This window comes from Dipodomys spectabilis, unplaced genomic scaffold, assembly GCF_019054845.1.
Source record: "Dipodomys spectabilis isolate Male_0828 unplaced genomic scaffold, ASM1905484v1 ptg000173l, whole genome shotgun sequence".
NCBI classification, from domain to species: Eukaryota; Metazoa; Chordata; class Mammalia; order Rodentia; family Heteromyidae; genus Dipodomys; species Dipodomys spectabilis.
The window spans coordinates 2,278,319-2,291,405 of record NW_024870850.1 but is presented as its reverse complement, the minus strand read 5'-3'; the positions used below and the strand labels follow the sequence as shown (position 1 = coordinate 2,291,405).

General features: G+C 37.4%; 1 pseudogene; it reads left to right on the top strand.

Moving 5' to 3' along the window:
- The first annotated feature begins 829 nt into the window (after positions 1-829).
- LOC122119886 lies at positions 830-9,965 on the top strand (annotated as a pseudogene).
- Positions 9,966-13,087: the final 3,122 nt, after the last annotated feature.

Below are 13,087 nucleotides of genomic sequence, written 5' to 3'. Positions count from 1 at the left end.
ATTGGAGAGCATGGTGGCCCTCCCGACCCTACAGAGGAGAGGATTTCCATTGATCAGGCACTTAATGTTGGAGAACTGAACTGATGTAGTGAAACAGCTTAGCTTTGCTGGGAAAACCCTTGTCTCCCTGGGCAAGGCAAAGCAAAGGGGCAGGGAAGAAGGCAATGAAAGGCCTGTTATTTTGGCCTCTTCCTTTTACAGAGGAGAGGCCTGGTGCATTGGCTCATATCTTCTGACTTCACTGGCTGGAGTGGGTGGGAATCACACTCCTTTACTGCATCCACTGGCTCCTGTCATTACCCCAGCCCAGGGTCTCCACTGGCTGGGTCCTTTTCTGGTCCCAGTCCCCTTTTCCTCAGACTGTATTGTAATGAGCACCTTTATTGTAGCCTCTCACACTGTTGTCTGTTACTCATTTTTTTCGATAAAAAGATAATAAAACCTGATACTTTCTAGACTGCCAAAAAAAGATATATATGCACACATACATAATATGTATATCTGTTATATGTACATTATATATTATATATACATATATAGTATATAAAATACATAGAATATAGCCATTACTCTGTATTATATACTAGACAATATATAATGTGAATATATGCATATAAATATATATAATATAAATATATATTATGTACATATAAATGTGTAAATATAGTCCTTTTTCTCAGATATTTTCAATGATGATATGGAGAACACAAGAGTGCAGATGCTTCTCTGCCATACTGATTTTATTTCATAGGCTATATAGCCACAACTAACATTACTGAATCATGTAGGAGTTCTGATTTGTATTCTAGGAAGCACACCATTTTCCACAATGGCTGTACCAGTGTGCTTTTTTGTCACTAGAGGGTGGGCATGTACAGTTGCTTAACTACTCACCAGGCACTTAAGTATTTAAGTATCCCATACATTAGCTATTCCTACCCTTGTGAGATGATATTTTTCTGTGGTTTTATTTACTTCTTGCTAATGGTTAAGAAGTTCAAGAGTTATCCACACCTTTAAGCTATCTACACTCCTTTCCCTGTGCGTGTATGTATGTATGTATGTATGTATGTATGTATGTACTGTGACTTGCTCCATCTGCTTATTTGCTCAGCAGGTGTTCTGCCAGCTGATATATGCCTACAATACTGCTTTGGCTGGTAAACTGGAGATAGAGACTTCCAGATTATTCTGCCTGGGATGATTTTGTACTAAAATTCTCTGATCGCAAATGTATGCAGATGAATGTGACAGCATGGGGTTGTAATGTGATTGTTTTCAGAATGTTGAGGCACCTCATACTGATGTAATGTTGGTTGCACTAGTTCACAGTTCCATGATTTCCTTATAACAATGTTGAGATGGAATTTTAGTGTAGGTAGTATTTATCTATTATTTATGTTTTAAGATACATTCTGATACAAATTAAAATGAATCCTACCAAGAGCTTAGTGTTCAATTATCTGCTCTTTTTTTTATTGGTGGTCATGGGCTTGAACTCTGGGCCTAGGCGCTGTTCCTCAGCTCTTTAGCTCAAGGCTAGGGCTCTACCACTTGAGCCTCAGCACCACTTCCAGCTTTTTCTACTTATGTAGTGCTGAGGAATCGAACCCAGGACCTCATGCATGCAAGGCAAGCACTCTACCACTGAGCCACCTTCCCAGCCCCAATCATTTGCACTTTTTGCTGTTGTTGTTGGTCATGGGGCTTGAACTCTGGGCACTGTCCCTTGGCTCTTCAGCTCAAGGCAAGCACTCTACCACTTGAGCCACAGTGCCACTTCCAGTTTTCTGGTGGTTTACTGGAGATAAGTGTCTCAGATTTTCCTGCCCAGGCTGTCTTCGAACCACAATCCTCATATCTCAGCCTCTTGAATAGCTAGGATTACAGGCGTGAGCCACCAGTGCTTGGCTTATTTGTGCTTTTAAAATTGGGTTGTTTGATCATTTTGCTAGTAAAATTTGAACTCTTTAGACTCAAGAGGCAACCCATACAATGGGGAAAATCTTCACTAGCTAGTTCAGCAAAAGATATATACTATGATTATTTTTGGCAATACTGAAGTTTGAAATCAGGGCTTTCATGCTTTCCCTAATCTGTTTTGCTCAAAGTTTAAAACCCATATCGATTGAGCCACACCTGCACTTCCACTTTTCTTGTAGGTTAATTTTAGATAAGCATCTTATGGTCTTACTTGCAAGGGCTTGTTTTTTGAGAGAGGGAGAGGTCTTTGATGCTCTTATTTCCTGTATCCTTTCCTTTTCATCATCTTAGTCTTTATGAAGCAACTAGTGATCATCAGGGCATTTCCCAGCACTGAATTTCACCACAGTGGCCTTGAAACAGGGATTTCAGCCTAAGGCTTTATTTTGTTACAACTCTTTTTCCAACCCCAAGTTTGGAGGCTCATCTCTTTATGAGGAGTTTCTTGGAATATAGTGGAGAAGAGTAACTGGGAAACCACTTCCTGTGGCATTTTTAAAGAATCTCATTTGCTTTGTTACATATATCAGAATTAGGCTCTCTCTTGACTCTTTAACTATTTTTTCTGGTAGCTAGTGCAGAACGAGTTGTTTGATGTGTTGGGGCTGCAAAGAAAACCAGGACCTTCCTCAAATGACCCCATGCTCTGCCTCTGAAAGTTGATCTTAAATTGATACATTATCTAAATTAGTATTGTCTTTCAGATAACTAAGTAACTTCAACCAAGTGACCCAAAAAACAAAAACTTATTTTTCACACAAGTGGTGCTAGTTCCCCCAACATTAAAACAAAGGAACATTTGGTGTCTCATGAAGACCCACTCCATGTTTAATGGTGGGTATGCTTTTTTGGTGTGTTGCCTATGAAAGACAGAAAAATCAAGCTCTATGGGATGACATATGAACATGATATTACTAATATGTCAAAGGTGCAATTTTTCAATATATTTAATTTGTAGAGAAACAAACATTGAATCCACCAAAGTCATTGCATTGGTGTGAAGACATGTTTTGGATTATTCTTGATGAATTTCTTATATCTCCTGTGCAGGTTTGTTTTCAAGTACTATCAGCTTGTCCTGGCTTTGGCTTTTGCTGTTGAGGAAATCAACAAGAAGTCCAGTCTTTTATACAACATGACTTTGGGATTTGATATCTATAGTGCTGATCTCAGAGCTTGGTCTGCCTTTGAGAATCCTTTTATTTGGCTTTCTGGGCAAAACAAGATCCCTAACTACACCTGCATGGTAGAAAGTAATTTTGTAGCAGTACTTGCAGGAACATCAGGAATGACATCTGTGCAGATTGGAACACTGCTGGAACTCTACAGATTTCCACAGGTGAAGGAGGAAGGGATGTGTAAAGATGTCTACTTTGGTTCCATTTTCAGATGTTATAAGAGAAGGATAGGAAAAATTATAATATAAAAAAACCTATTTTAGGGCTGGGAAGATGGTGCTTGCCTTGCATGCCTGAGGCCCTGGGTTCGATTCCTCAACACCACATAAGCAAAAAGAAAAAAGCTGGAAGTGGTGCTGTGGCTCAAGTGGTAGAGCGCTAGCCTTGAGCTGAAGAGCTGAGGGACAGCGCCCAGGCCCAGACTTCAGGCCCCATGACCGGACCCAAAAAAAAAAAAAAAACAAAAAAAAAAAAACCTATTTTATAATATCAAAAGCTAAGTACTCAAACACATTGTGTTATCCAGACTCTTATTGTTTAAGAGAGGATACATGAGGAAAACCAGGGAAGACCATGAGCAGAGGGCTTATGGAATAATTTTGTAGAAAGCAATCAGGAAGTAAGAAATTACTTTAGCAATGTGAAATTATTGAGTGAATAAATTCAATCATATTAAGACAAAAGGGATACATTTTCTCTCATCTGTGGAAGTTGGATTTAAAATATAAACATGAAATACAAATGATTCATTAAAACACATAGGTGGCCCTAAGCACTTATACATGATTAAACTGACTAAAGGATGGTATACATAACAGTGGATTTCCTTGGAGTAACCACTCTGGACAATTAACACTAAGAAATTAAAGATGTCATGTGTGAGGGGTATGATGTTAAAAGGATAGTGGAGCAGTTAAGAAAAATAGAGGAATAATGTCAAGTATGGTCATAATATTCAAGTGAATATGTACAAATGAAACAAGGAAAGAAGGAAATGAGTTGTATGTATAGATGAGGCAAGGCTAATTCAAACAGTGGGATATTGATCAATAGGCATTATATACATAATTGACAGGCTCAGTTGAAAAATCTTTGTATAATGATTTACAAATAATTTACAATTTAAATTTAAAATACTCTAAAAAAATCAAACCCTTCCTTCCACCCAATTCAACCTGTTGCTGAATATATATCAAGACTGAGGTTGTGATGTATAGGAAATTTCTTACTTGTGAGCCTCCATTTTTCTTTCCCTTTAGCTTACCTTTGGGGCTTTTGATCCTGCCCTGAGTGACCATGGCAAATATCCTTCTCTCTATCAGATGGCCCCAAAGGATACATCTCTAGCCATTGCCATTGTCTCCTTATTACTTCATTTCAGCTGGAACTGGGTAGGACTTTTGATGTCACAAGATGAGAATGGCTTATCGATCCTTGCAGAACTGCGAGAAGTAATGGACAAGAACAAAATCTGTGTAGCTTTTGAGCATATGATCTCTGGCCGTACTCTGACACAAGTAATTAACATCATGACAATTCAGAACCAGATTAATAAATCATCAGCAAATGTACTTATCATTTATGGTAATAAGGAATACCTGCTAGGCTTAATGGTATATCTTGGGCAATTTTTAATAACAAGCAAAGTTTGGCTCTTGAACTCACAGTGTGATTTATGCATCGGAAAAAAGTATTTCCTATTAGGCTCATTCCATGTACCTCTCATTTTTTCATATCACCATGCAGACATTTCTGGATTCACAGATTTTATCAGGAAAGTCAACCCTTCCAAATATCCAGAAGACTTTTACCTTGCTAAGTTGTGGTTTCTCTCTTTTAATTGCTCTCATTTTGAGTCTGACTGTGTAATGTGGGAGAACTGTCCACATGCTGCCTCCTTGGAATGGTTGCCTGTGCAAATTTTTGACATGGCCATGTCTGAAGAGAGTTACAATATCTATAATGCTGTGTATGCTGTGGCCCAAGGCCTCCATGAGATGCTTCTTCATCAAACAGAAGAGCCAACAATGGGTAATGGGAGATGGATGGTGCCTTCTCCTGCACAGGTAATGCCTCCTCTTTTCAATTCTATACATGAAAAACAAATCTTTTACCATTGACCCACAGAAATTGTATTTTTAAGAATATTTGTAAGTTACTCCAGACCTCTGTTCATTGTGTTCCTAGATACAAACATACCAATGGAAAGAGGAAAATTTTCACCTTCCCATCAATCCCTTTGTTACAGATGATCTCAATAAGCTCACTGCTAATGTTTTTATAATCCATCTTTTCACTAGAAACTTCTTAATAGCAAAGGATGGTCTGTTCATTAAAAAACTTAATTATTCCATTGATTTTGTTTCTCAGAAAGTAGTTTAAGGCATTGGTGGGATTGGGAAAGATGAGGAAGAATGATGGAAGGGGTAACATTGAGATGCCTTATATTCACATACTGAGTTTGTACAATCTTTATGATATTAATAAAAAGAATCATGGGCAATTTCCATATTAATAAATTAAATGAGCTGAGTGCCAATGATTTACTCTGTCATCCTAGCTACTCAGGAGGCTGAGATCTTAGGATCACTGTTGGAAGCCAGACTGGGCAGAAAAGTCTCTGAGACTCTTACCTCCAATTTACCACCAGAAAACCAAATTGGCTTTGTGTCTCAAAGCGCCTAGGCTCTGAGTTCAAGACCCATGACCAACAATCATACAAATAAAGATTAATTAATTAAATTAATTAAATCACACAAAAAAATAAATGGCTTTGTTTATTCCACAATTTATGTATCACCTCTTAGCTAATGCAATGCTTTGGATATTGATAAAATTATCAGTTCTGCAGAACTCGCAGTAGCCAACTGAGAATTGTCTCATTCATCATTATGCAGAGGTGGATTCTCTTGAAAACATGCCTTGTAGTAACCAGAATTAAGAAGCATGACTATTTTAGTTCCCTTTACACTTCATTTGATATCTGTGTTAAATTTGAATGATAAAATAAGGATTAAAGAGAATGAGAGATTTGGCTGAATTCACGATTCTGTTTCAACACTTGGATTCTCTTTACCATGAGATGATGTATCTCTTGTAGCTGCACCCTTTTTTGAAGAACATCCAATTTCACAATCTTGCTGGAGACCAAGTGATTTTGGATGAGAAAAGGAAATTAGAGGCAGAGTATGACATTTTGAATATTTGGAATTTTCCAGAAGGTCTTGAGCTAAAAGTGAAAATTGGAAAGTTTTCTTCATATGCTCCTCATGGTCATCAACTGTCTGTATCTAAAGATATGATAGAGTGGGCCATAGGAACTACCAAGGTGGGTTCAAGATAACAAAAATGACTACAACTCAATATCAGTAAGCAAAAAGAACCCTTAACCATTATGCCCCTTTTGTTTACTAATGACCCAGTATTGTACATTTTTTAGTTTTAACTTGAGAAATTGTCTGATTCACTGACTATTAGGTAGGAAAGAAATGTACTAATTGAACATTTCTAAATGTTCCTCTATCATAAAATCTAATGACATGTGTTATAATTGTATTCTAGTATTAGGGAAAAAAATCTGAAAAAGCAATCATTTCAGAAGGTTCAAAGGTTTATTTTGCTCAACTTAGTGGATGTTTCAATCCACCCATAGTTGACCTGTTAGGTAAATTCCTATGGTGAGAGGAATCATCTAAGGAGCCTGTACCAGAGGAAAATGGTGAACTCATAGAAACTGGAAAACATAAAGGAAGATATGATGGGCCTGGAGTCTAGCAGGGTGTTAAAAGTTTCAATGAATATTTTACTTCTTGTTTCCACATTTCCATATTTCAGAAATCAATAGGAGAAAAATTATGCTATGAATTCAAAGCAGTTCCTGGCAGTTGGCCAAAAATATCTTACCCTTAGGAACCACCTCTTAAAGTTTCCACAATTCTCAGTAGTAGCATGGCATGAAGTTGAAGGCTATAGTCTTTGTGGATTGTGTCAAGAAATCTAAAATAGCATCCAATTGATTATTGGCTTTAAGTATATAAAATAATTATGCTTAATGGTCAAAATTTTTAAGAACACCTGTCTTTTTGAATGGCAGGTAATAGTCTGAATAATTACCAACACATATCTGATTTTCCTCAGACTCCTCACTCTGTTTGCAGTGAGAGCTGTGGTCCTGGATTCCGGAAATCTCTTCAGGTGGGAAAGGCTGTCTGTTGCTTTGATTGTGTACCTTGTGTAGAGAATGAGATTTCTAATGGGACAGGTAAGTGTCTGACTATCTCTTCCTAGTATTCTCCAATGTATCCAAGTCCATGGAAAGGTTTGGTATTTGAATTACAGACCCAAAATCTTCCTTCTTTCAGTAATTTAATTGCAACAACTGATGGTATTACTCTTTGCCTTAAATTATGTATGGGATTAATTTTGCTGTGACATTTTACAACATGTTTATCTTAAGAAACCCTTTCTCCACTACTCAGTAATGAATTTTAATTTTTTATTATGATTGTAGAGTTGTTCTACAGAGCCATTAAAGTTACATGAATCAAGTGAAGAGTATAATTCTTTTTTTATTTTTAATTTTTAAATAAGTTTTTATTGTGAAAATACTGTACAGAGGGGTTGCAGTTACATGAGCAAGGTAATTAGTACATTTCTTATCAGTTCTTTTTGAACCATTTCCCCTTCCCTGGCTCTCTGCCAGTTTTTCCTCTCCTATCCCCCACTGTGGTACAGTTCATTTACCACATAGTGTTTAGTAAGTACCACTATTATATATATTCCACCTTTTCTGTGCCCCCCTTACCCTTCCAAATACAAACTAACTAACAAGACAAAAGGAAAGAAAACAAAATACAGCAACAACAGCAGCTAAAAATCATCCCTTGGTTCCTTTTCTTGGAATTCATTTCATAAGACAGTTTTCTATGATCATATGCACTTAACTATGAGCCTTTTCAACCACTCCTATGCATATCTTCTTTTAGCCTCTGAATGTCTAGAGTCCATTTAAATTCTCTATTAAGGTTAAGTATCAATACCTATTAAAGACAGACTCTCTATTATCTCCCAAATTACATTTATGCCACAATGAACACATAAATTCTGCATGTCTTCATTTCCCTACCCAGAATTGTTCTTGCTATAGAGAAAGTGCTTAGAAAGCAAAGATTTAGACACAAGTATTAGGCACAAGTATTACGCATAGCATGACTTTGGCACTTCAAATAGAACCTTGATTCTCTGTTACCTGCTTCACAAGTGGGAAAAATTCAAATATAATGATATGAATTCAAGAATGTAGCACAGGCCTCCCTTTAATCTTTCAAACAAACACAGAAATGTAAGCTATATTATTCACAACTTTGAATAGCAGTAGCACAGTCATGCACACAGTGCTGAAATTCATATAATTGCAGCATGAAGAAGTCAGAAAATTAATTTTAGTTTACTTGAATTATGAAAAAGATCTATGTCTAATATAGGTTGAAGTCAGTGTGAAAAAAAGAGAATGTCTTCGGAATTGAGTGCTCTTTCAGGTATTTTGGCACAATTTAAGATTACTATTATAAGAGATGTTGCTTAGATTTTACGATAATTGAACTTTTAGAGATATAAAATTAGCATGTTTCTTTCCTATGTAAGAGTCAGTGAGTAAGGGAATCAGAATGAAAAAAAAACAATGAGAATGAGGATGAAGTTATAGTATAGAAAAGGAGCAAAACACAGTTTCAGGCATTTTTTATATTACTTGGTAATTTGTAATCTTATGTTAGTAAGTACTAATATGTTAGAATCCCTTCTAAGAAGGGACTTATCAGTGTCCATTGAGGAAAAGTCAGTACTGAAATGAGACAAATGGTAAACTCCTTCTTCTTACCAGGTATGGAGCAGTGTATGAAGTGTCCATGTGATGAGTATGCCAACACAGAGAGAAACCAGTGCCTCCCCAAAGCTGAAAGTTTCCTGACTCATGAAGAACCCTTGGGAATGGCCTTGGTCTGTGTGGCTCTCTGCTTCTCCACCCTCACTGCTGTTATTATTGGAGTCTTTGTGAAGTATCAAGACACTCCCATTGTCAGAGCTAATAACCTGTCTCTCAGTTACATCCTGCTCATCTCCCTCATGTTCTGTTTCCTCTGTGCCTTGCTGTTTATTGGCCGTCCCAACACAGTCACCTGCATCCTGCAGCAGACCATCTTTGGGCTTGTCTTCACTGTGGCTGTTTCCACAGTGTTAGCCAAAACTATGACTGTGGTTCTGGCTTTCAGGGCCACTTCTCCAGGGAGAAGAATGAGGTGGCTGCTGGTATCACGGGCTCCTAACTTCATCATCCCCATCTGCACCCTCATCCAGGTGACTCTCTGTGGACTCTGGCTGGGAACCTCTCCTCCCTTTGTGGACACTGATGCACACACTGAACATGGCTACATCATCATCCTGTGCAACAAGGGCTCCCTCACCGCCTTCTACTGTGTCCTGGGATATCTGGGCTCCCTGGCCCTGGCCAGCTTCACTGTGGCTTTTCTGGCCAGGAACCTGCCTGACACCTTCAATGAAGCCAAGTTCCTCACCTTCAGCATGCTGGTTTTCTGCAGTGTGTGGCTCACCTTCCTGCCTGTCTACCATAGTGCCAAGGGGAAGGTCATGGTGGCTGTGGAGGTCTTCTGCATCTTGGCCTCCAGTGCAGGGCTCCTGTGCTGCATCTTTGTCCCCAAGTGCTACATCATCTTGTTAAGACCAGATAGAAATCCTCTGCATGGCTTCAAGGGCAAAATACATACTGGGAGAAAGAAGCCTTCTTAAGATAAAAATCATGTGTTTCAGGCTGGGAAGGTGGCTCAGTGGTAGAGCGCTTGCCTTGCATGCCTGAGGCCCTGGGTTCAATTCCTCAGCACCACATAAGCAAAAAGAAAAAAAGCCAAAAGTGGCACTGTGGCTCAAGTGGTCTAGCACTGGCCTTGAGCTGAAGAGCTGACGGACAGCGCCCAGGCCTAGAGTTCAGGCCCAATGACCAGACCCAAAATAAATAAATAAATAAATAAAAATAAATAAAAATTTTAAAAAATCATGTGTTTCATCAAATACCTAGAAGATCTAAACTAAATCCGCACCCCTTTTCCAATCTTGTAATTGTTTTTATTGTGAGAATTATTTCAATGAATATGTGGATGTTGCTCATTTCTCTAGTAGTATAGTCACAAATTTTGTCCACAGCTGCCTGATTTTGAATTTTATTCTGTTAATTTTTGATTTCTCTAATTTAATCAGCAGTTAATCCTATCATTCTCACTTTTTAAGTGTATTTTTTACAGTTGTCATAGCCCCTCCATTTGCTTTTGCAGTCATTTTTGTATATTTTTTTCATTATCCTGTTTCCTGTCTTTATATCAGTATTGTTTAATCCTCTAATACATTTCATTAAATTTTCCTTTTAATTATGTTCCAAGATGTTTGTGTATGTGCTGGTCTTGCTGCTTGAACTTGGCCTGCGTACTGACCATTTCTGAAAAATCATGTGACATACCCACTTTCAAAATACACATTCTCCATAAGGAAGAAGCCCAAAACATGTATTTTTTTTGGTCTCAGGGCTTGTACTCTGGGCCTGGGTACTCTCCCTCAGCTCTTAAGCCCCTCAGCTCATAGCTAGCACTCTACCACTTGAGCCACCGCACCACTTTTGGTTTTCAGGTGGTTTATTGGATATAAGAGTTCCACGGACTTTCTTGCCTGGGCTAGCTTTGAACTACAATCCTCAGATCTCAGCCTCCTAAGTAGCTAGGATTACAGGCTAGAGCTACCATAACCTGGCCTCCATAATGTTTTCTCAGACCAACTCTTCTCAGCCTTTATTGGAACAATAAGGACCAACTGCTGGACCAACTACTTGAAGGCCACATGAAATAGTTCATGTGTTTATTTCAAGTGTTGTAACCCATCTAGAAAAGTAGCTGTGATTATAGAATTCTAACTTCCAGCCTTTCTGTTTAGATGCCTCATAGAGCAAACATACTTCCAATTAAGTTACAGGAAACCTTCAAACCTCTTTTATCCTAATAGATTCCCAAGTTTTCAATTTTTGCATTGAAGATGATAGAATCAACTAATCCACAGAAACAAAATACTTTGAAACTATATTAACAATGTAAAAGACCCCCTCCCCCGCAAAAAGTGTCTGTACCTCCAGTGCTATGAATGTCAACCCCACTAAATCACCAGGAATACCATTTTCTGGACTAGGAGCTGATTTTGTCACAAATTGTCATATCATACTTTTTTTAAAAAAAAAAAGAAGTCTAAGCCAGGTGCTGATGGAAATATATTTGCTTTATTTTCTTTATTTGCTTAAGCTTTTACTCTTCTCAATTCTAAAGGATATCTTGGCTAGATATAGTAATTCGGTTGATATTTGTATTTATTAACCTTAGTATTGTGAAGATCTCATTAACCTACAAAATTTCTTTTTTTTTATTGTGAAAATACCATACAGAGGGGTTACAATTACATGGGCAAGATAGTGAGTACATTTCTCATCAAGTATTATAGCTTCCTCCTTTGTTTACCCTTCCCATCCCTTCCCCTCTCTACCCCTACACCTCTACACTCCCCTATTACCAACTCCCCCAACCCCCCAATCTCCCACCCCGTCTTCCAACATATTTATAAGTTGATTTCTTTGTTTCTTTGTATGTATCTCCTCCATGGTATAAGCCTGCTTTCACTGTATTTGATGTTGATATAATTTGTGGAGGGGAAGGGAAAAAACAAATCGTTTAAATAGGTTTAAAGGTGGACCCATTACAACAATGAGATGTACAAGACGTTACGTTGAAAAATGAACTTAGCCTACAAAATTTCTAATGAGAAGTCAGCTGGTGTTCAAATATGGGCACAATGGGTTATGTTTTCCTTCTATCTTTCCTTGACTATCTCTGTATATTTCAATTGTGAGAGCTTAATTATAAGACAGTTTACTTAGATATGTTGAAATATTTAACTGATTAAACATTGATCTTCCTAAACTGAGATATTTCTGTCTTTGTCTACATTAGGGATTTTTTTCCTTTTATTTGAACAAACATTTATCACTTTGGTATTTTGAGCTATTTATTGCATCTCAAGGCCACAAATATTTCGCCTTCTGATTCTGTTATGAATTTCTGACAAACTTTCTTCACACCTTCATGTTCATTTTTGTTTTTGTTTTCCTAGTATTTTATGTTCAATTAGATTTCCTTCAAGACACTAAAAATTTAGTTCTTTTCAGGAGAGTCATTACTGGAATTTGAACTCAGGACTTCACTCTGTTGCTTGGCTTTTCTATTCAAGGGTGGCATTACACCATATGAGCCACACCTTCACCTCTTCAAAAAAAAGTTGACTTATTATACATCAATAGCATAAAAGAGTTCCATATATATACCCCTATACCCCATACATGTACATACACACATACACATTCACATTGAGAATTTTCAACAAATTTATTCTCTCCTTATACTAAATCACCAATACATTCATCTACTTTTTTCAGTTTGTTGCTATTCATTACACTATCTCTCTCTACACATTTCTGTATGTATATTTATATACAAATATATAGAATATATACAGATACATATAGCATATATATAGAATATATATACATATACAGAATATATATATATAGAATATGTATATATACAGAGAGACAAAGATAGAACCCAGAGAGACATAGCTGTACTATTTTGAGCTCTTCATCCATTAATATGCTTTCCTTTTCAGAATCTCTGTCAAAAGGTATTGGCACAAGAGTACTGATTATAGGGAACATTCCCAACACTGAATTTCAACATGTTTGCTTTGGTACTGGGATTTCACTGTGAAGATTGAATATAATCTACTCCCTACCCCAAAGTTGAAAGCTCCTCTCTACAGATGGGTTA